We start from the raw sequence: 22,139 nt of genomic DNA on the forward strand, positions 1-22,139 counted from the left end.
ACAGTTAGGATGCTGCTGTACTATATCAGTAGCCAGATTAGGTACAGGTATCTGCCACAAAGGAAGAGGGTTAGTCTGACTTTGCACGCCCATATTGTTAGTCATGCCCCAGGTATTTGGATAAGGACCCTGGATTTGCATGCCAATATTAGTATTCATGCCCCATTGATTAGGATTCTGGGTTTGCATGCCAATACCATCTGTGTTTATACCCCATGCATTTGAAGAAAGAACAGAAAATAAATTCTGTCCAGAACCTTGTGGTGTACTAAAAATATCTGAAGTATACACAGGTATGTGAGTGGTTGTAGTACTATCACTAATGACTGGATTTTGCATATCCTGAGTGACCAAAGGTACTGTTGTAGTCTCAACTTTCACAGTCTCCTCACTAGGATTACCCTCATTAGCAAGACTAGTGGCCATTGGATCTAACTGATTGCTCTGGGACTGTTGAATAAGTATGACCAGAACGCAAATGCAAAACGTTCAAATCCTCATCCTGTCCTTCAGAAATATCCTCATCACCTTGATCCTCAATATGTCCTTCACTCATTTAATATGTCTGAGCACTTTTATTTGATGTATCAACCCACTCATAAAATTCTGAGTCTAGTGGGATTAATCTCTATTTCCCTAATTCTACGTCCCCACTTCACTGTATCCATCCAACCTTGTCAGTAATATTCCCCTCCCAGTTACAGGAAGATAAACTGACATAAAAAAGGATAGTTACTCCCAGTTACAGGAAGATAAACTGACATAAAAAAGGATAGTTATGGTAAGTGACAGAGAATGGAACATATATAAAATACACAGAAAGTATATTTATTTCAAGGGAATTCTGAGAAACCTTTATTTCCACTCATCAACTAACTAACGTATGTTGATTCAAGTGTGTGTGTGTGTGTGTGGATTAATGCATGGACGCTACCTAGATATGAAAGTCCAGGATGATGTTCCACATTCCACGTTCCACACTCCACCAGACTCCTCCAACCATACACAGCACCCGCTCGCTGTGGGAGTTAGCAGCACGCCAGGCAGTGACGCCACTCGACGCACCACATACGATCGTGGCACCACATACGCCCGCTCTCGCTCTCCCTCGGCTCGCGGCCGTCCGCGCCTCTGGAGTTGCCAGAAGTCGCTCGCTAGTTGACCCACTCCTCACCGCACTGGCTTGAACTCCCCTTATCTCGCCTCTCGCACACGAGAGCGAGATTGTTGCCAGTTGCGTTTGAAGATGGAGATATCTCGCACACCACAGGGCGAGATAACTGCCAGTTTGTGCTTAAGATAGAAATCTCGCACTGGCAGAATAATGGGAGGAATTAATATTCACCACTCCAGTTTATCTGCTCCACTTAACTCACTAGTAATTAGTCCCCTTACAACAGTAGAGTAAGATTTTCTGTTTCACCTTCAGGAACGAGCGATTGCAAGGGTTACTGGTTCACAGCATAAGCCCTTTAGCACGTATCGTATCCCACCGCTGCCACCAATTTAATGTATCGGTACACGGCTAGCACTAAATATCGTGCCACCGCTAGCACCAATAAAATGTATCGTCGCACTGCTGGCCACCAATTTAATATAGCCTTTATGGAGTAGCAGTTGACTACATATTAAGTGTTCTGCTGTGCAGTATAACTAGACCACCGTGTTGGATCGACGACACTGTCTGTAGTACACGTCAGCTACTCGCCGTCACTGCCCGACACTTCCCACCAAAGGTCCTCTGCCACGAGAAGGTGGAAGCTGGTCTGTTATTAAGTGGTAGCGTAAGGTGATAGAAATGAGCAGATTAAATCTCTCTTTATTGGGTACAGAATAATATAACTGCGACCCGAGAGATATGTAGGAGCGACACCACCTCCCTTTATAACTGTAAAGCGATCTCTCTCTGACGCTGTACACTCACCGAGCCGCACAAGGGCGCGGTGCTTAGGTCAGCTAAAAAGTGAGGTGCCGAGCATTACATATACTCTGGGCTTATGCAAAAAGTAGAGATAAATGACAACTCTACTAGCACATTATACACCTCTATAAAATGGTATTAAGTACATTCACATATACCAACATAATAAATGGTTCCCCAGGACTTTACACTTACGCACTTATTCAGATATCTTTTCACTTCTCCTAAACTTCTTTTATAATTGAAACAGGGTGGCACTTATGGTCTGCCATCCACCTCCTTCCTATACCACAGCTAACAGCGAAATGATATTTGGTTGTTCATCATTCACACTTCATTACACACTGTTAATTATGACTAAACAGTTTTAAAAATTATGTAAAATGTGTGATACTACAACTTCTTATGGAAAAAGATGTTGACACCAGAACACCTTAGCAACGGCTTGCAATCGCGTCCCCAGAAGGCCACGGCCAGTAGCCAGGCCCTATGGCAGGAGACAGCCGGTAGCCGCGCCTCCGTCAGGTGCTGACTCCTGCTCATCAACCTACGACCCAGAGGGAGCTCCACCGGGCTCTTCTTCCTGCAGCCAGATCCAGAGAGGACCCACCTGACGGACCCCGACGTAGGCAAATGCCGCAGCCCCCTCCAGATGGCGTCTCCAAACACCAGGGACCGCAGCCCTCGGGACCTCCAGACCGCCCCTGGGACCCCCGGGTGGGACCTCCCTACACCCAGACCCGCCTGAGCGAGAAGTTCAGGCAGTTGTTAGGCCCCAGCCCCGAGGGCCGTACTCCCGCCCCAAGCCCCGAAAGTGCGGGGCCCTTCGCCACCCGCAGCCCCAGACAAGAGAGGATGCCCCTACGCGTGATCCTGTGGCCCCTGAACACAAAGGCCCCCAGCGGTACCCAGCCCCATCAGTAGGGAGACTGGGCCACTTCTGCCGCCCTTGTACCTGACCACCACGACGCCCAGACCCGAAAGAAGTAACAGTGAAAGCACAGTGTCCGTGACTTAGTGACATGAAGGCAGATCAGTGAATTAACCATATAAAGATAGTCAGTGCAAGAAAACACCAGTGACAATATAAAAGTGGTGGAGTAAATAAAAACAAAAGTGAAACCGTGAACACGGCCAAACAGTGAAATACGGGTCGATTACAGTGAATACGCTACCATCTATAAAACGCCGCATCACCCTATCATACCCAGACCCCAGTGTTAAAGTAATAAGTTACCAATAGTGAAATAGTGCCACTCACACCACAAATATCTAATCTGGACTCCCTGCAATAATAATAGATAAACCTCTGTCCTAAGTGCTATTCGCCCTATCCGACCTTGACCTAAGTAGTATCCTGAACGATACCAATAACCCATATCTAGGCCTAAGAATTATAATTGTCTAGTGTATCTGTATTTATGACATCTACTCGTTCCACTGTAGAATTTAGTAATACACGTGTAAGGTTGTTGCCTTGAGTTTTTGTGTCCTGCCTCTCTCCTATTTGTCTAAGCTCCGATCTAGAAAGAAAAAAAAAATGGGAGAAATGGAGTTCTCCCGAGCTAAGCCCTGTATTGGACTATATAGCCCCGCTAGGGTTACAGGAGCGAGCTACCACTCCCAGCACGGTCCGGTCTAGAAAGAGAACCCAGCTACACACTAGGCGTTACAGGGACGGGAAGCCGACCCTAAAGCACCTAGCATTACTGTAATGCTAGGTGAAAAAGGCCCGACTCCTCGGTCCTAGAACACCTAACGTGTAGCGGGGTCCTCTTTCGAGACCGGGGCGTAGTGCAATAAAGAGAGGCAGGACACAAAAACTCCAGGCAATAACCTTTACACGTATATTACTACAGTCAGACACAGGACAAAACAGCAGATATTACAACACAGTACGTAGTAGAGAAATAAAACCTTAACTAGGATATTAGTATCTCGCAGGATACTGGCTTAACTGATACTGATGCCAACACAGTAACTCTAGTGCACAGGTGTACAGGGAATGCAGGTGTGCGTGGGAGTGCGGGGAGTGAGTCGCACACGGGGGGGGGGGGGGGGGAGTGACTCGCGGAGGGTCAGAACAGAGTTATAGTAATACTGGGAGAGAGTAAGTATTATTAATTCAAATTTAGTATTTTCTGACAGCAAAGGGGTTTTGTCAATTGATTCTATTCCTCGTTTACGTTCACACTAGCTGCTGGGAGGAGATTCTTAAAGAGAGGGTGGAGGACACTGGGAATTCACTGTGTTTACGGCAATACAAGCGGGAGAATATTATTAACACTTTTCTCTCCGGTTTCCTGTAACAAAGGACATTGGTGTATTTTACTATAGAGGATTTCTCGGGGTAGTAGTCTTACTGGTTTTCTGCAAGGGTGTCACTCATGAGTCTGATTCACCAGAACTTAGTTTCTGCACTTGTCCTTACTCATCCGCCCGTGATTTCACTCGCCCCGATATTCAACATACATTAAGTCACTGTATCACTGTTACACTAATTCTGGGGCAACGTCACACTTAGCATAAGTCACTTAACTAATTCTGGGGCAACACCACACTTAACATGATTCACTCATATAGTGGGGGCGGCGGGGAGACACGCCGGCGACAACTCTGCCGGAATAGGGGCACCGCAAAGGGAGGGCGTGCCGAGAGGGCACGGGACGACTCGCAGGGGCGTCCTTTCTCGTCCAGGGCTGCAGGTGGCGAAGAGCCCCGTAGTCTCAGGGCTAGGTTCGGGATTGTGGCCCTCATGACTGGGGCCAAACAGGTCCAGGAATCTCTGGCTCAGGTCTCGGCGAGGTGGAGGTCTTCCGCCGTCTTGGGGGCGTGGAGAGATCACGCCTGGGCGTCCTGGGGAGGGTCTGGAGTGACTGAGGGCTGCGGTCCTCAGAGCCGAGGGGCACCGTCAGGGAGGGGCTGCGGCACCGGCCTGAACTAGGGTCCGTCAGGTGGGTCTTTTCCAGGGCCAGGCGTAGGGAGCGGAGGCCAGGGGAAGCCGTAAGGCCTCACTGGGGTTCTCCGTTGCCGGAGATCCGGGCTCTCGTCTCACGCTGGGGCGATGACACTGCCGACACCTCTCTTTGGCCATGGGGCCCAGCAAACGGCCATGGCTGCCCAAGGGCGCAACTATGAGGCGCCAAGGCCCGGCTACTGGCCGTGGCCTGAGTGGGGGAATCAGCGCACCTCTGGACACCTTCGGAGCGGCAATCGGCCGTCTGACGAAGGCGGGAGCGGCCACAGGCGGTCTCCTTCTGCCGGAGGGAGGAGCGGCAATAGGCTGACTCAGGGGCAGCACCTTCGGAGCGGCAATCGGCTGTCTCCTTCTGCCGGAGGGAGGAGCGGCAATAGGCCGACTGGGGGGAAGCACATTCGGAGCAGCAATCGGCCGTCTGACGAAGGCGGGAGCGGCTATAGGCACACTCCTGAGGGGCGCTGTTTGGAGCTGAATAAGCAGCTCCACCCCGATCTGATCTGGTGGTCCCACTCCCCGAAGGTAGTGTCATCTTCCTGCTAGGGCGACGGTGCGACGGCTGGGTGATATAGGGGCGCACGACCCGGGCTGACTTATGCCGCTGTCGCAAGGCATCCCGTGGTTCGGCTGCGGCTACTCCGTGGGGTCCAAGAGGGGGTGTCGGTGAGTTTCCGGGGGCACTATGCTGTACACCACGCATTTCAATTACAAATTGTTTATATTTATCACAAAAGGAAATTAAAATACTGTATCATCGATGGCATGTGATGGCAACCAGCCATTTCAGTGGTCCTATATTATTTAATTTCTGCTACATTTAGTGCAAGTTAGGTTCTTAATACATAGTTTGTTCAGACACCAAATTACACATAGTGGGTATCTTGACTCATTCAGTCTCTATGTAGGAAGAAATTTAATGTTAAATAAACACTGAGACTCAACATTTTGCTCACTCCCTTCACGAATGCGCACAAGACAGTCCAGTGTTTAAGTTTTTTCACGGGATTTGTTTTCAACACAAACGCACGAGGACTAAAGCTTAAAATAATACAATTTAGACTACTTAAAGTGGTCTGGTTAGGTTAGATAAATTAAGATACTGTAATTGCTTTGGAGGGACTGAGGGGGCGACAACACGGCCTTCTCAATCCGTGGCAACACGGGTCTTGTGGTGTGCATGGGTGAAGGGAGTGAGCAAAATGCTGAGTCACAGTATTTACTCAACATTAAATTTCTGCCCACACAGAGACTGAATGAGTCGAGATGCCTACTAGGCATAATTTATGGCCTGAACAAACTATGTATTAAGAACCTAACTTGCACTAAATGTAGCAGAAATTAAATAATATAGGACCACTGAAATGGCAGGTTGCCATCATATTCCGTCAATGATATTTCAATTTCCGTTTATGATATATATAAACAGTTCACGCTAAAGTCTGGAAGGAATGAGAGAGTGTTTTTGATCGGTGATATGAATGGTAAAGTAAGGAATGTGAAGGTAGATGGAATAGTTGGTGAGTGGTAGTGTGCCTGCTGAGATAGATGAGAATGGCAGTGCGTTAGTGGACATTTGTGCTGGGAGGGAGTTGGTGATAGCCAATACCCTCTTCTGGCACAAGAGGTTCCACAGGTATACATGGCGTGTGATGAGAAGGGTGGGTGGTGAACTGAATGAAAGGAAGGCAATGATTGATTATGTGTGTGTGGATGAAAGGATGCAAAAATGTGTAATGGATGCAAGAGCTTATAGAGGTTGGGGGAGTGGACTTTCTGACCACTACTTGGTGGTGGCCAGAATCAAGGTCCAAGTAAAATGGAGAAATAGAAGAAGGGAAGGACGGGAGGAAGGAGTATTTGTAAGGTGAGTGGAAAGGTTACAAGAGGATGACAAAAAGGCAGAGTATAAGAAAGAAGTGGAGGAACGATTGGGCAAATATGAATTGGAGCAGATGGGGGATGTGGAAGGTGTGTGTAGGATATTTACAGAAGAAATATGTGCAGCATGTGATGTGGTGTGTGGAAGGAAGAGAAGACGGAGGAGGGTGCAAGGAACAGCGTGGTGGAATGAAGAGGTAAGAAAGGCTATGGCACAAAAGAAGAAAGCATACAATGAATGGATGAGAAATAGGGGCGTGGAAGAAGTTGAGAGGCAGAAGAGAGAGTTACATGTAGAGAGAAAGAGAGAAATGAAAAGATTAGTAAGAGAGAGTAAGAAGAGAGCGGATGAGGAATTTGGAAGGAACTTGAGTGTAAAGTGGAGGGACTGTAAGAAAATGTTCTGGAAAGAGGTGAAAAGAATAAGACAGGGTGGAAGTGAAGTTAGCAGGGGAGTGAAAGATAAAAATGGTAGATTACTAGTGGAGAAGGGAGAAAAAGTGAGCAGATGGAGAGAACACTTTAAGGAATTGTTGAACATAGAGAATGAAAGTAATGCGTGTATAAGTGGATGGGGAATGGCTGGGAGGAGGAGGGAGGTGAGAAGACAGGAAAAAATCAGTAGGATAGAAGTTGTGGAAGCAATGAAGAAAGTTAAATTGGGGAAAGCCCCAGGAATTGATGGAGTGTGTGGTAAAATGCTGAAGCATGGGGGAGAGATAGTAGTAGAATGGATATGGAAAATGTGCAGATTGGCCTGGGAGGAAGGTAGACTCCCGGAGGATTGGAAGTCAGGTATAATTATTGCCTTGTACAAAGGAAAAGGGGAAAAGGAAGTGTGTGGTAGTCATAGGGGCATCTGTCTTCTTAGTATAATAGGAAAAGTGTATGGTAGGATACTTATTGACAGAGTTAGAGAAACAACAGAGGAATTAGTTGGAGAAGAACAGGGAGGCTTTAGGAAGGGAAGAGGTTGTGTAGGTCAGATATTCATTCTTAGATCTTTAGTGGAAAAGTTTCTAGAGAAGGGAAAGAAGTTGTATGCGGCTTTCATGGATTTGGAGAAAGCATAGGACAGGGTGGATAGACAAGGATTGTGGAAAGTATTAAGAATATATGGAGTAGATGGGAAGTTGTTGAATGCTGTGAAAAGTATGTATGATGGTGCTAAGGCTGCAGTGCGTGTGGATGGTGAACTGAGTGAATTTTTCTCTTTGAAGGTTGCGTTGAAACGGGGATGTGTTGTGTCTCCATGGTTGTTTAATCTGTACATGGATGGGGTAATAAAAGAGGTACAAGGTAGGGTAGTAGATGCTGGAGTGGCCCTGGTGAGAGAGGATAGTGTTTGGAAACTCCCTGTACTGTTGTTTGCAGATGATACTGTGTTGTTGAGTGAAGACGAAGGATAGCTGCAAGGCTTGGTGGATGAGTTTGAGAGAGTGTGTAAGAAACGGAATCTAAAGGTGAATGTAGGGAAGAGTAAAGTGATGGTCTTTGAGAGAGGTGAAGTCAGTGAATGTACAGCGAGGTTGGATGGTAAGGAATTGGAAAATGTGAGTACGTTTAAGTACTTGGGTAGTGTTATGAGTAAGGATGGAGGTTTGGAGGGTGAAGTGCTTGAAAGGGTACAGCAGGGAAGAAAGGTTGCTGGTTCCTTGAAAGCAGTGATAAGAAGCAGGGAAGTGAGCATCGAAGTGAAAAAGTTACTACATGACAGTATTGTGATACCAACTCTAATGTATGGAAGTGAAGCTTGGATGTTGCTGGAAGGACACAAGTCAAGAGTGAGAGCAGTGGAAATGAGTTATTTAAGAGGGGCCTGTGGAGTCACATGGAGAGACAGGCTGACAAATGAGAATATAAAGGAGCGTTGTGGTGTGGATGTGATAGGATGCGTTAGGAGGAACACACTGAGGTGGTTTGGCCATGTGGAGAGAATGGAGGGTGAAAGACTGACGAAGAGAGTGTATGTGAGTGAGGTGGAGGGGGGAAGAGAGAGAGGGAGGCCGAGGATGAGATGGAGGGATGGGGTGGAGAGGTATATGAGAGACGGGGGTGTAATTTGGGAGCGGGGCAGTGAAATGGCAGGGGACAGGACGACGTGGAGGCGATTTGTTTGTGACCACCCCAAACGGGATTGAGGCGTCTGGCAATAAATATATAGACAGATAGATAGATAGTTCACGCTATATAGTTCACGTTATATATACGTGTTCTGTTTGTATTATTTAGATTACGTTATATGACATTACCATGATTTGCAGTTTCACACAACAGTGTAGATATAATTTAACAGAAAATATGCATTTTAAACATTGCGGGGAATGTGTCTGTCCAAAAGGTGGTGACATCTACTGGAATACTAGGCTTTTCAGAAGCACCCCATTTTGGGTACAGCCTGTTTGGTGTTATAGTACTTTCTGATAGGGTAGATACATGTCCCACCGGAACGCTTCTCTATTATTCCCATTGATTCTTAACTTCACAATTCAACGTTTCGCGTTTCACGCAGTTTTAGCAGAACATCAACACCGCAAAAAACGAGGATTTACTCTCTCTCTCTCTCTCTCTCTCTCTCTCTCTCTCTATATATATATATATATATATATATATATATATATATATATATATATATATATATTGTTACGTCCCAGTCCCCACACTGCCACAGGCTCCAACAGCAGTAGTTCAGTACAGGAAGGACATTGCCCAGTGAGTTGTTCTTCCTATGGTCACCCGTAGGTGTACAACACACAAGCTCAGCTGAGGTGAAAATAAACACTGGCTGCTAAAAAGTTCACTCAATTTCCAAATAATTCCATTTAATGCTTTTCAACTTCACTGTTCTCACAAGCACTGAAGCTATACACACTTTACTAACTGCTATTACACTTCATGCTTAACAACACTTCACAGTCATTACACTTAATGCTTGACACTTCACTGTTTTCTCAAGTTCCAGTGATGTACAAACTTCAGTAACCCATCACTTGTTGCCACTGTTTTCTATCTATCTATCTATCTATTGCCAGACGCCATAATCCCGTAAGGGGTGGCCGTTTGACTCTGGGTTATTTGTTTTACAGGGAGGGGCACTAACCCTCCACCAACCCACTTGTTGACACGTAGGGAGCACGTATGGTTTGATTATATGATTACCACCCAGCGTTGTAAATGGTTTCTTGGCTTACAGGAAACCATTTGGCTTGTCACTCAATGTAAAGCCACCTGTAATGGAAAGAAAAGCAATAAGAAGTGACAGGAAAGATGGGAGAAATAGGAAGAGAGGAGGGCAGGCACAGAAAAAGAATGATAAAGGCTAAGGAAGAAGTAGCCGAACAGGGTAGTACTCCCGAGGGGAATGGGAATGCTGGTGATAGGGAGAGCTGGAGCTCCTGTTTCACTAGCTATCTAACCATCCCCCTATGCTGACCTTTTCAGTGTGACAGTAACATGGAGAGTAGACCAGCATACTCTCCCAAACATTTCCTCTAACTATCTATGCACTACACCACATGCACTTTACATTTCACACAACGTATCCCACTACGTTACAGGGGTTGGCGCCAGCAAGGGCATGCGGCCAGAAAACTTTGCCCCCGCTACCTAGTGGCGGACTTCTAGGGGGAAGCGTGGCTGGGGTTCCGCCGGCATAGATCATGGGTCCAGGGCGAGATGGGGCTCTGGCCTGTGCTAGAGAGTACAGGGCATTGCGGTTCCCAGGCTGCCGCTTCCGCCCAATAGAGAGGGGCCCGAACCTGGGAGTAGCGCCCCAGGAGGCTGCCCTATCAGTGGGTGTATAATGGCGGGATAGTTGCAGTGCCAAGACGCGCTTGGAGGGTGTCCCTGCAGCTGTCCTGGCAGGGTGCCCCGAGGCCACTACCACAGCCACTGGTAAGCTGGTGGGCTTGGGGTCCCAGATCCATTGCCTGGACCTTGGATTGTGCAGTGAGTGGGACCTGTGCTATGTCTGTCCCCACTTATTAATACTGAAGATGACAAAACAAAAAAGGTTTCAAAGCAAGCCTGAGGACAGTAAATCACCCATGGGGATGAGGGTGGGTTCATGGAATGTGGGAAGTTTGAGGGGAAGAGCAGGGGAAGTCGTTGAGGCATTCAGTAGGAGGTGGGTGGATGTGGCGTGTTTGCAGGAAGTCCGGTACAGGGGTGGATCAGCCAGAAAGATTGTTGGGAAGGACTGTTGCTATAAGTTGTTTTGGCAGGGGGGGACAGACGGATATGGAGGTGTTGGTGTGATGGTTGCGGAGAAATGGGTGGAATATGTTATGAATGTTTTGAGAGTAAGCGATAGGATATTGGTAGTGAAAATTCTGTTGGGAAGAAAGATAGCTGTGATTATATCGGCATATGCTCCACAGGCAGGATTGGATGAATCAGAGAAAGATAGATTTTGGGATGATTTAATACGTGTATTGGGTGGTATGCGGGATGATGAGATAGTGATTTTAGGAGGGGACTTAAATGGTCATGTAGGTGAAGCAGCACAAGGTCATGAAGGAGTGCATGGGGGATGTGCATATGGTCTAAGGAATGCAGAAGGGGAAAGGATACTCGAGTTTGGGGAGGCAACGGACATAATTGTGTGCAACACATATTTTAGGAAAAGAGACAGTAGGTTAATTACGTATGAGTCTGGGGGAAATAGCAGTCAGATAGATTATTTTCTGGTTAGGAGGGCCGATAGGAGGTTAGTGAGGGATGTTAAAGTTATAGGAAGTGAGGAGTGTGTGCAGCAGCACAAACTATTGATTTGTGATATGGTGCTTAAAGAACAAGTGATGAAAAAGAGGACTTATGTACCTAGGAGGAAAATATGGAAGCTGAAAAACCAAGTAGTAAGGGATGCCTTCTATAGCGAGTTGAGGAGAGTGGTGGCTGAACAGGGAGCTGTAGACAGAGGCGTTAATGAACAGTACAGAGCCCTCAAGAACAATTTCTTGAGAGTTACTGATGTAACATGCGGCTGGACAAGAGGACCACCAAGACATAAAGTAACTTGGTGGTGGGATGAGGGTGTAGAAGCTGCAATTAAGGAGAAAAGAAGGCTTTTCCGGGAATGGAAGAAGGGTGGTAGCAAAGAGGAATATTTGGCTGCCAAGCGTAGGGCTAGGAGAGAGGTATACAGGGCAAAGTCTGAGTCACAGAGACAATTACTTGATAACCTAAATCATGGGGAAAGGAAAAATATATTTAGGGTGGCAGGTCAGGTGAAGAGGGATAATCGGGATATCATAGGTGAGCAGTGTGTGAAGAATGATGAAGGAAGGGTAGTGGTGAACTGTGAGGATATTAAAGATGCATGGAGAGAGCATTATAACCGGTTGTTGAATGAGGAGTTTGACTGGGACAGGGAAGGTTTGGAGCCGGCAGATCCAGTGTCTGGTCCTGGCCTTTGATTGATACTGCTACTGTGGGTGAGGCAATAGGCAGGATGAGGGTGGGGAAGGCAGCAGGTGTGTCTGGGTTGACTGCCGAAATATGAAATTCCCGTGTGGTCTAGTGGAGAAGTTCTTGCCATTTAATCACTGTCAGAGTCCGAGAGTATCACTGGGAGGTGACCTAGGGGTGCGTCACTGGGTCGTGGTGATGGTGTACCCACTGGAGACGACTCAGAAGATAGACACAAACTCACGTCGAGCAGTGACTCCACCGTGGCTGATGTGCTGGGCTGTGGCTTGGAGCATGAGGGCCTGTCTTGGGGAGGCAACGGAGTGGAGCCAGGCCTGGGCACAGCGGGGGTCACGGGCCTGAAAAAGCTGTCAATCGTTGATTGACGCAAGGAACGACGATTCTGATGAATTATGATGCGTTGCCTGAAAGCACACACTTCCTCCACAAGTCCCAAGGGCCCCATCTCCCTGTCGCAGTCCGGGTGTTCCAGGTAGTCCAGAACGAACTCTAGGTGTTCCCGGAGTGCGCTCAGCTTGGGGATGGCTGGAGTTGTGTCATGCTGAGAGGAGTCCGCATCATCGTCGCCGTCCTTGTCGGAATCTTTAAGCTGGGTACTGACACCTGCAACTGAAGATGCGATCTCGATATCAAACAGGGTCTGATACCCAGGATCGCCCTCGTCATCATCCAACCACTCACGCACTTCGTCCATATCAACATCGTCACCGTGTGCACATAGGCGTGCATGGAAGTCATCCACGTCGAAACCTAGGAAATCGTGCTCCACATCCGTTCCGAGAAGCAGACGAGACCAACCATTTTCTAGTCTTGACAGGGACTTCCTTCCATGCACTGGCCCAGTTGTAAATGGCAGACTTGATGTTGTTGCGGCGAAGGTTTTCCAAAGTCCGCTGGCCTCATGCGTCCTGTCCCTCCCTGCGCTCGTCCTTGTCCTCAAGAACAACCATCACCTCATCCAGGAACTTCCATCGGTATAGGCGCTTCGTTGCCACGATCACTCCTTGGTCCATTGGTTGGATGAGAGCAGTAGTATTAGGTGGCAGAAACATGCACCTAATGCGGCCATTCTCAGCCACCAAGTCCTTGTCGCATGGGTGGGCAGGTGCATTGTCAAGGAGAAGGAGGGCCTTTACCTGGTCGCGTGGGATTCCCAGTTTCTCCGTCTGGTAATCCCTCCTTGAAAAAATGGCGGTGGAACCAGTCTTTGATGATGTGGGCTGTAAACCATGCCTTCAAGGAATGGTACCAGACGACAGGAAGGACATCCATCACCCCACGAAGACACCGAGGCTGCTTTGCACAGCCAACAATAACGGGCTTAAGCCGGTGCATGCCGTTAGCATTGGCACAACACAAAGCAGATAGCCGTTGCTTGGAGAGCTTGCAGCCAGGTACACGCTTCTCCTTCTCCTCAGCTAGAGTGTTCGTAGGCAAAGAGTGATAGAATAAACCAGTTTCATCAGCGTTGTAGACTTGACCGAGAGTGAGGCCCTCCCTGTCGATCAAGCCCTTCACCTTGTGTCGAAACTCCTCTACTCCATCCTCGTTAGCGTCCAAAGCTTCGCCATGAGACTTACGGTTGGTAAGGCCATGTCGCAACTTGAACGTGAAGAGCCAACCCTTGGATGCCTTGAAGTCTAGGGCGTCGTGAAGCCTGGCGAGCTTCTCAGCAGCAGCCTTCAGCTTCGTACCACGTACCATCACACCAGCGGCACGTTGCTGTCGATACCAAATCAACATGGAACGGTCGACTTCAGCAAACTTGGGAGTAAACATCATCTTCCTCTCCACGTTGCGTTTGTTTTTCGACGAGAAGTCAGCCGTGTACTGCATGAGTTTGTCTCGGGATCTCTTAATATCAAACAAAGTAGATTGGGCCAGGCTGAACTCATGGAGGATGCATGACGAAGACCATCCCGCATCTACTTTCTCCAATATCTCCCGCTTCTTCTCCAGAGTCAATACCACTCTCTTCCTCTTCTCAGGTGGCGGAGCCATCATCACACACACGAAGGAGAGGCACGAAAGCAGAAGGAGTGCCTGCAGCAGGTAAGGCACCACCACAAAAGCGAGCATGTGGGCAGCCAAGACGACAAGCATTCACTCACGACAAGAGACGGGTGGAAAGTGGGGAGGATGCAGGGGCGCTCTAGTGGACGTCGGAGGAATGGCGCACCACAACAAAGCTGTCCCGCGCCGCGCGTGCCAAGTTCAAATTACGGGTGGGATTTTTTTTTTTTTTTTTTTTTTTTGCAGTTTTCAGACCATTTTGGGAATATTGGATCCTGGGACGATTATGTCAGGTAAGTGGGAATGTCCGGAAAGTGGGTGTCCGGAAAGTAGAGGGATTACTGTATATATATATATACAGTCATACCCCAGTTTAACGATCTAATTGGTTTGGTAAAACCCCATCGTTAGGTGAGGTGTCGTATATCGGGGTACTTTTAACATGTATTTCAATGTGGATCATTTACCAGCCTTGGGTTTCCCCCCAAACCAAGTCCAAAACCCACCCAGATGAGCCCAGAAACAGGTTTAAAGGCAATCTAAATGGCCTAACAGCTGTCAAGGAAGCTGACCCAAGCCTCACACCTGTAAATAACTCACTGAAAGCAACAAATAAAGCCTGAAAATCATAAGAAATTGGTCAGATAATATCAAATACCTCTCATCACTTACTTCTATGTCCGATCATGGTCATCATCCTTGCTATCCCCCCGAGGCTAGGGGACATGTGGTGCTCCCCAACACTCAATCCTCCTCCTCAAAGCCCTCAAACCCTATCTCCAGGGGAGGGTAAGAGGCGGTTGGCGATGGAGTGTGATGCGATGATTCAGGCGGAGGTGATGGAGTGCGATGTGATGACTCAGGCGGAGCGATGGGGAGTGATGCACTGGCTCAGGTGGTGGCAATGAGGTGCGATGTGATGGCTCTGGGGGTGGCGATGGAGTGTGATGCAATGATAGAGGAGGTGGTGTGGGAGACAGCTGCAATGTTCGTTGAGGAGGCGAGGGAGACTGCTGCGATGAATGATGAGGTAGCGATGGAGTCAGATGTGGTGGCTCTCATCGTGGCGAGGGAGACAGAGACAGTGGCCGAAGTTGTGTGGGAGATGGAGGATGGGTCGAGGAAGGCAGCAATGGAGTGGCAGAGTGCCTTAGTGGAGGCACAGGTGACACAGGAGACGGCGATCGGCTGGTCAAGCACAACAGGCCGAGCAGATCCTCAGTGGGAGGTGTCCCTCAGTATTTCTCTGCTTGAAGGTTCGGGAGATGCTCTGCTGGTTGAAGGCTGGAAAGATGCTCTGCACGTTGAAGGCTGGAGAGATGCTCTGCACGTTAAGGGCTGGGGAGATGCTCTGCTGGTTGAAGGCTGGAGAGATGCTCTGCACGTTGAGGGCTGGGGAGATGCTCTGCTGGTTGAAGGCTGGAGAGATGCTCTGCACGTTAAGGGCTGGGGAGATCCTGTGAGACGTGCTGGCCTGGTGGGGGCCTGCTTAAAGAAGGCTGTGATCGTTGTCTGCCTGGCTGCTCTCTTCTTCTCCTCCAGCATCATCCTGTAGACTTTAATACCCTCCTCGAACCGATTAACTGTGTCCTTGCTTCGTCCTCGGAGGGGGTCGTGTGTTTTCATTAAGTCTATGATTTCATCAAGCTTCGTTAACATCTCCTTGAGAATCTTGATGTTGAGAGCTCAGACCTCAGGCACAACTGTCTCCTCCTCTGCCTCCTGGTACACCCACTGGATCTCCATATTGAGCTCCTCATTGCTGAGCTCCTCCCTGTGGCTCTCGAGAACCTCCTCCACACCATCCTCATCGACCTCCCCGAAGCCTGCCTCATGCGACAACTCAACAATGACCTGCCGCACACGCTCGACATGCGGAGGTGGCACGCCCTCAGGAAAGCCGGTGAAGGAGTGAACGCGCTCTGGCCACAGCTTCCAACACACACCATTCATCGTCGCCTGGCTCACCTTGTCCCATGCCTCAGTTATACTGTATTCTCCTAGGCGTGGCATATGTTGTACCCCCTCCAGAACTGCTGTACTGTTGTCCTGTCGTCACTGTCGCAGGTCTGTAAAAAATTGCTTCATTGTGTGGTGGAGGTAATAGGCCTTAAAGGCAGCAATCACCCCCTGGTCCATCAGCTGCAAAAAAGATGTGGTGTTGGGGGTTTGGAACACCACCTCAATATTGCTAGCCCATTCCTACATCGCTGACAGGTGGCTAGGCGCGTTATCCACCACCAGGAGAAATCTGTTCGCCAGATTCTCATCAGATGCATACCTCTTTAGCGCATGAGAGCGATACGAATGGAAATAGGATGAACAGATATCTGAAGTCAACCAAGCCTTCTTGTTCAACTTCCAGATAACCCCAAGGTTCTCCTTAACATACCCCACCTGAGCCCTGGGGTTCTCTGAGTGGTAGACTAGGAACGGCTCCTACTTGAGGTATCCCTCGGCGTTACCCCCCAGCAGCAGTGTTATCCGGTCCTTCAAGGACTTGAATCCTGGCGTAGACCTTTCCTCCATTGCAAGATATGTCTTGGAGGACGTTCTCTTCCAAAAGAGCCCAGTCTCGTCAAAATTCAAGACCTGCTTTGCACTACAGCACCCTCCGCGATGATGCGTTTCAGTTCATCAGGAAACGCTGCTGCCGCCACCGTATCTGCACTCACCGCCTCACCGTACATCTTCATGTGGTTGAGATTTGCTCGCCGCTTAAACCGGTCAAACCACCCATGGCTAGCCTTAAAGGCCTCGCTTTCATTAAGCTCACGCCTGATCTGTAGCTCGTCCCAGAGCAAGACAGCCTTAGTGCAAATAATACCCTGGCTCATTGGTGCCTTGCGCCAGTTCTCATCTTCCACCCATGTGCGCAGAATCCACTCCAGCTCTTCCATTGCAGGCTCTTGTTGGTGGGTGATACGGGAAGCGGATAAGGTTGCAACCTCCCCAGCAGCAGCCTTAATGGCCTCCTTCTTCCTTATGATTGTGGAGACAGTCGACTAGGCCAGGTGGAGAGCCAAGGCAATAGAACACCTTTGTCGTGCCATTTAAGGATGTCCAATTTCGCTTCCAGCGACACAGTCTTATGTACACACTTCGCGGGAACATCACCAGCACCACCACTAGCAGGCCGCTTACCACCACGACTAGGGCCTCCACTAACACCACCACTCACCCCACCACATGCATCACCCTTAACAGACATTATCTCACTTATTTGGGCTCAAAATCACACAATATTGCACTTCACACACAATTAGTATCACTGCTCTATTCACAGCACTGCTCGAACACAGTTACGATGAACTACGATAGCAACTTGCGTAACGGTGGTGGTGCAACACGATGCGTGGCAGGCAAGCATAAGGATGATCCTCACTCTGAGATGGCCGGTACGAGAAGAGTGATGTGGGTGAGCATGGGGTGAGCAATGGCTATGGGGCCTGCGAGAGTGTTTCTATGCATCCTGGGAGGCGAGTGGGCTCAGCTGGCCGTGGGAACGCACGTGATTCATAATTTCCGTCCATCGTCTGCGGGCATGATATCAGAAGGCCCATCATTAAATTGGGGCTCGCCCATCAGGTATCGGGGCCTGGTGCAATTTGCACCCCCATTGCTAAGCTGAGATATCGCATCTACGGGTATCGTATATCGAGGTATTACCATATATATATATATTGTTACGGAACAGAGAAAGATAACGTACACTTTAAGTGAGAATACTAAGAGTCACTACTGTCCCGTAAAGTTCCAGGTTCAAAACAAAAAAGTTAGGTAAAATTACAAGTTAAAGTTTAATGCTTAAACTAACAACAAAACATTCAAGACTCATAAGGATAATGTAATGGCAAATAAACAGGTTAAATATATGGTTAACTGCAATAGCCTCTATTAACACGAAATTAGCAAGAGCAAATTTATCTAAGTCAGCCCTGATAAAATGAGATACCAGATAATACTCAGTGAAAGCAAGATAAATTATTACAGATACAAAATAATATTAAAACTGAAAATAATATTAAAACTGATGGACATAAAGATTCCTACATGAATTACAAAAACTTCACTAGGCCCACAAATTAAACTTATGCTATACAGTACAAGAAAAAATACAACAACAGTTATACTCAAATTACACACAGCTGCTAGATGTTTGGAGATTTCTTGAGCACTCACAATAATAATATCTGTACAGGGGAGGACAGAGATGTGAACAAAATGAGGAGCAGATCTAAGTGGCAATGATGCAGAGACTGAGCTCATTATATAGGGGCCAGCAGAGCTTGATACAACTTGTAAGAAGGACGCGCAAATGAAGCCATGGGGACAAAGAGTTGACAATCCCGCACTCAGCAACAGAAATGACGACTTACTCTACTATAACGGTAGAAGGAGGGGACTGAGGCAGAACACGCTCGTGATCAAACATGCAGCATACTGTGCGTTAAAATTACACAAAGGATGATGAAATCATAGGCTATGTAACACCTCCCCACAAAGAAAAAAGAAATTTACAAAGGAAATTTCTTATTACTCTAAAACAATCTGTACATGGCATTACAGAACATGCAAATGTCTTTCCTAATGTTACAAAACATGAGATCTCCCTAGCACGTTCAGTCATAGGTACTTGCCAGTATCCCTTTAACAAATCAAACTTACTTATGTACCTAGCCTTTCCGATCTTGTCTATGCAATCTTCCACACGAGGTGAGAGGGTAAGTGTCTGTTTTAGTTATCTGATTAACACGTCTGTAGTCGATGCAAAGCCTCTGTGACCCACCTGGCTTAGGGACTAGAGTGACAGGAGAACTCCACTCGCTCTGACAGGGCTCAATCATCTTGTGGTCCAACAGGTAGCCAAGCTCCTTCTGGATGAGAGGAACTTTCACTGGGTTCACACGGTAAGGAGGCAATTTAATTGGCTTTGCGTCCCCAACATCGACATCATGCATCAACACAGTGGTTCTTCCTGGAGTGGCACGGAACACTTGCGGGTACTCCTGCAGTAATGCCGAAAACTCCTGCCTTTCCTTGGGAGGTAGATGAGAAAGCTTAGTCTGGAGATCATTCATGATATCAGGATTCTTCCCCAAACTATCACTCAGGCTCATGCTGCATGGGAGAACTTCACTTGTAGACTCGGGTGGAACAGCTACAGTGCAGACTGGATTATTTTCGTCCCGCCTGTGATATAACTTTAGCATGTTGATGTGACATAGTTGCTTGCTCTTTCTACGATCTGGTGTGGCGATGACATAGTTGACATCACTGAGTTTCTTCTCCACGAAATAAGGGCCACTAAACTTGGCTTGAAGAGGTTGCCCATGAACTGGTAGCAGAATCAAAACCTGATCTCCTGGCTGAAAGTGGCGTAACCTGGACTTCTTATCATACCAAGTCTTCATCTTCTCCTGAGCAGCTCCTAAATTCTCTCTCGCCAGCTGTAAAGCAGTGGACAGCCGTTCTTTGAACTTCATCACATACTCCAGCAGGTTGACGTCATCTACCTCCGACAGCCAGCATTCCTTGAGTAACTTAAGGGGTCCTCTTACTTCATGGCCAAACAGTAGTTCAAAAGGTGAGAAGCCCAGTGATTCATTTGGAGATTCTCTTGCGGCAAACACAACGAATGGAAGACCTTTATCCCAGTCTTTCTGATGTTCCAAACAGTATTTCTTGAGCATCGATTTGAGTGTTTGATGATATCTCTCCAACGCTCCTTGGGTCTGGGGATGGTAAGCTGAAGACGTGATCTGGGTGATGCCCAACTCTTTCAGAGACTGCTTGAAAACATTTGACATGAAATTACTTCCTCAGTCTGACTGTACCTCCTTGGGCAGACCAAACTTTGTGAAGAACCCTAGCATTTCCTTAACCACATTCTTTGCTGAGATATTTCTAAGTGGAATGGCTTCAGGATAACGAGTAGCCATATCAATCAGGGTCAACACATAAGAAAATCCTGAAGAAGTCTTAGGAAGAGGGCCCACAATATCCACCAACACACGGGTGAAAGGCGCCTCAAAAGGAGGAATGGGAACTAGAGGTGCAACCTTTTTGGTCTGATTACACTTCCCCAAAACTTGACAGGTGTGACAAGACTTACAATACCAGGAAACATCCCTGAAGATACCTGGCCAGTAGAAGTGTTTCAAAATGCGTGCCACAGTCTTCCTCACTCCAAGGTGTCCTGCCAAACTGGAATCATGAGCCACTCGAATGATATCCTGCCTACAAACACGAGGGATGACAACTTGATGTACAACCTCCCATTCACAGTCGGCTGATGCTGTTGGGGGTCTCCACTTCCTCATAAGTACTCCTGACTTTACATAATAACAAGTAGAAGCACCGGCTGACTCTTCTTCACTGTAAGCAGAGTAAGCCAGACCTTTCAACTCAGGGTCAGCAACCTGCAACTCAACCAACTCTTGACGAGACAAATTATCAACACTACGGGGTACTGCCTCATCTGGTGAGTGGTCCAAATTAGCAAGAAAAGTGTCAGCTAGGATAACATCATCATCATCATTATCCTCTAAATCACCAGTAACTTTAGACTTAGCCCTATAGTGACAGCACATGCAGGGAACACATCAGGGACATCACAATCCTTGGTCGCAGTCACTGGCTCACTAGACAACTGAGGAGCTGGACACACTTGACTTCCACCAATATCATTTCCAAGTAAGAAAGTTACACCTGACATTGGGAGTGTCTCAACCAACCCAACCATAACGGAACCATTAACAAAACCAGACTCTAAATTCACTCTGCACAGAGGGACAGAGAAATAATTATTCCCTACACCTTGTAAGATTACAGTTTCATCATAGGAATTAACATTAGAGCCTAGAACACTGGTCAGCATAAGGGATTGGCAAGCACCTGTGTCACGATATATTTTAACTGATTTCCTGTCATTACTGTCCAGAGGACTGACAAAACCATCAGACAGGAAATTAGCACATGAACTCTTGAGAGTGTCACCCACGTTACTGCTCAAAAGAGGAGCTCCATCATGAGAATTTAAGTTACCCCTCAAAGCAGGTTCAGTTAACTCAGTTAAAGAATTCTGGGAACTCTCAAGAGTGGACACTAGACCAATTGACTGAATATTTAAAGACTCCTTTTTGTTCACATCACGCTGTCTCCGAAACATCTCTCCGTAGTATGACCAAGCTTACTACAATAAGTACATTTACTTTTCTGAAATCTAGAGGTGAAGCTGGTATTTACTTCCTGAGAAACATCATCCTTATTCTCTTTCCTGTTACCTGTACTCTGAGTAGAGGCAACGTACTTACTCTCAGCTTTCCTTCTTTCTCTAGAATATCTTTTGTGAGTGAGAACATACTCATCAACTAAAACTGCAGCATCAGACAAATTATCTATCCTTTTCTCATCAAGATATAGGCTTACATCTTTATAAATACACCTCTTGAAGTCCTCCAGCAAAATCATCTGCTTAAATTTACCAAAATCAGAATCCACATTCTTAGAATTTAACCACTGCTCTAACAGATCTTCTTTGATTTTTGCATACTCAACATGGGATTGCTTATCTTGCTTGTAAGTTGTCCTAAATTTTACTCTATAGGCTTCAGGAACAAGCTCATAGGCCTTAAGAATCAAGCTCTTAACTACATCATAATTATCAGATTGATCCTGAGGCAAAGATGCATAAGTTACTTGAGCTTTACCGGTGAGAACAGTTTGAAGGAGTACTGGCCAATACTTTTTGGGCCAATTAAAACCTGTAGCTACCCTCTCAAACAACTGAAAATACTTTGTTAAATCAGATTCATTAAAAGGAGGGACAAGTTTAACATTTTTAGCCACATCAAAATCATCAGAGCTAGATGATCCAGTTCCACCTTGTTTCATGCGATACTCATGGTCTGCCTGAAT

This window comes from Coenobita brevimanus, chromosome 77 (assembly GCF_032717465.1).
Source record: "Coenobita brevimanus isolate Jiangsu-jjx chromosome 77, ASM3271746v2, whole genome shotgun sequence".
NCBI lineage: Eukaryota > Metazoa > Arthropoda > Malacostraca > Decapoda > Coenobitidae > Coenobita > Coenobita brevimanus.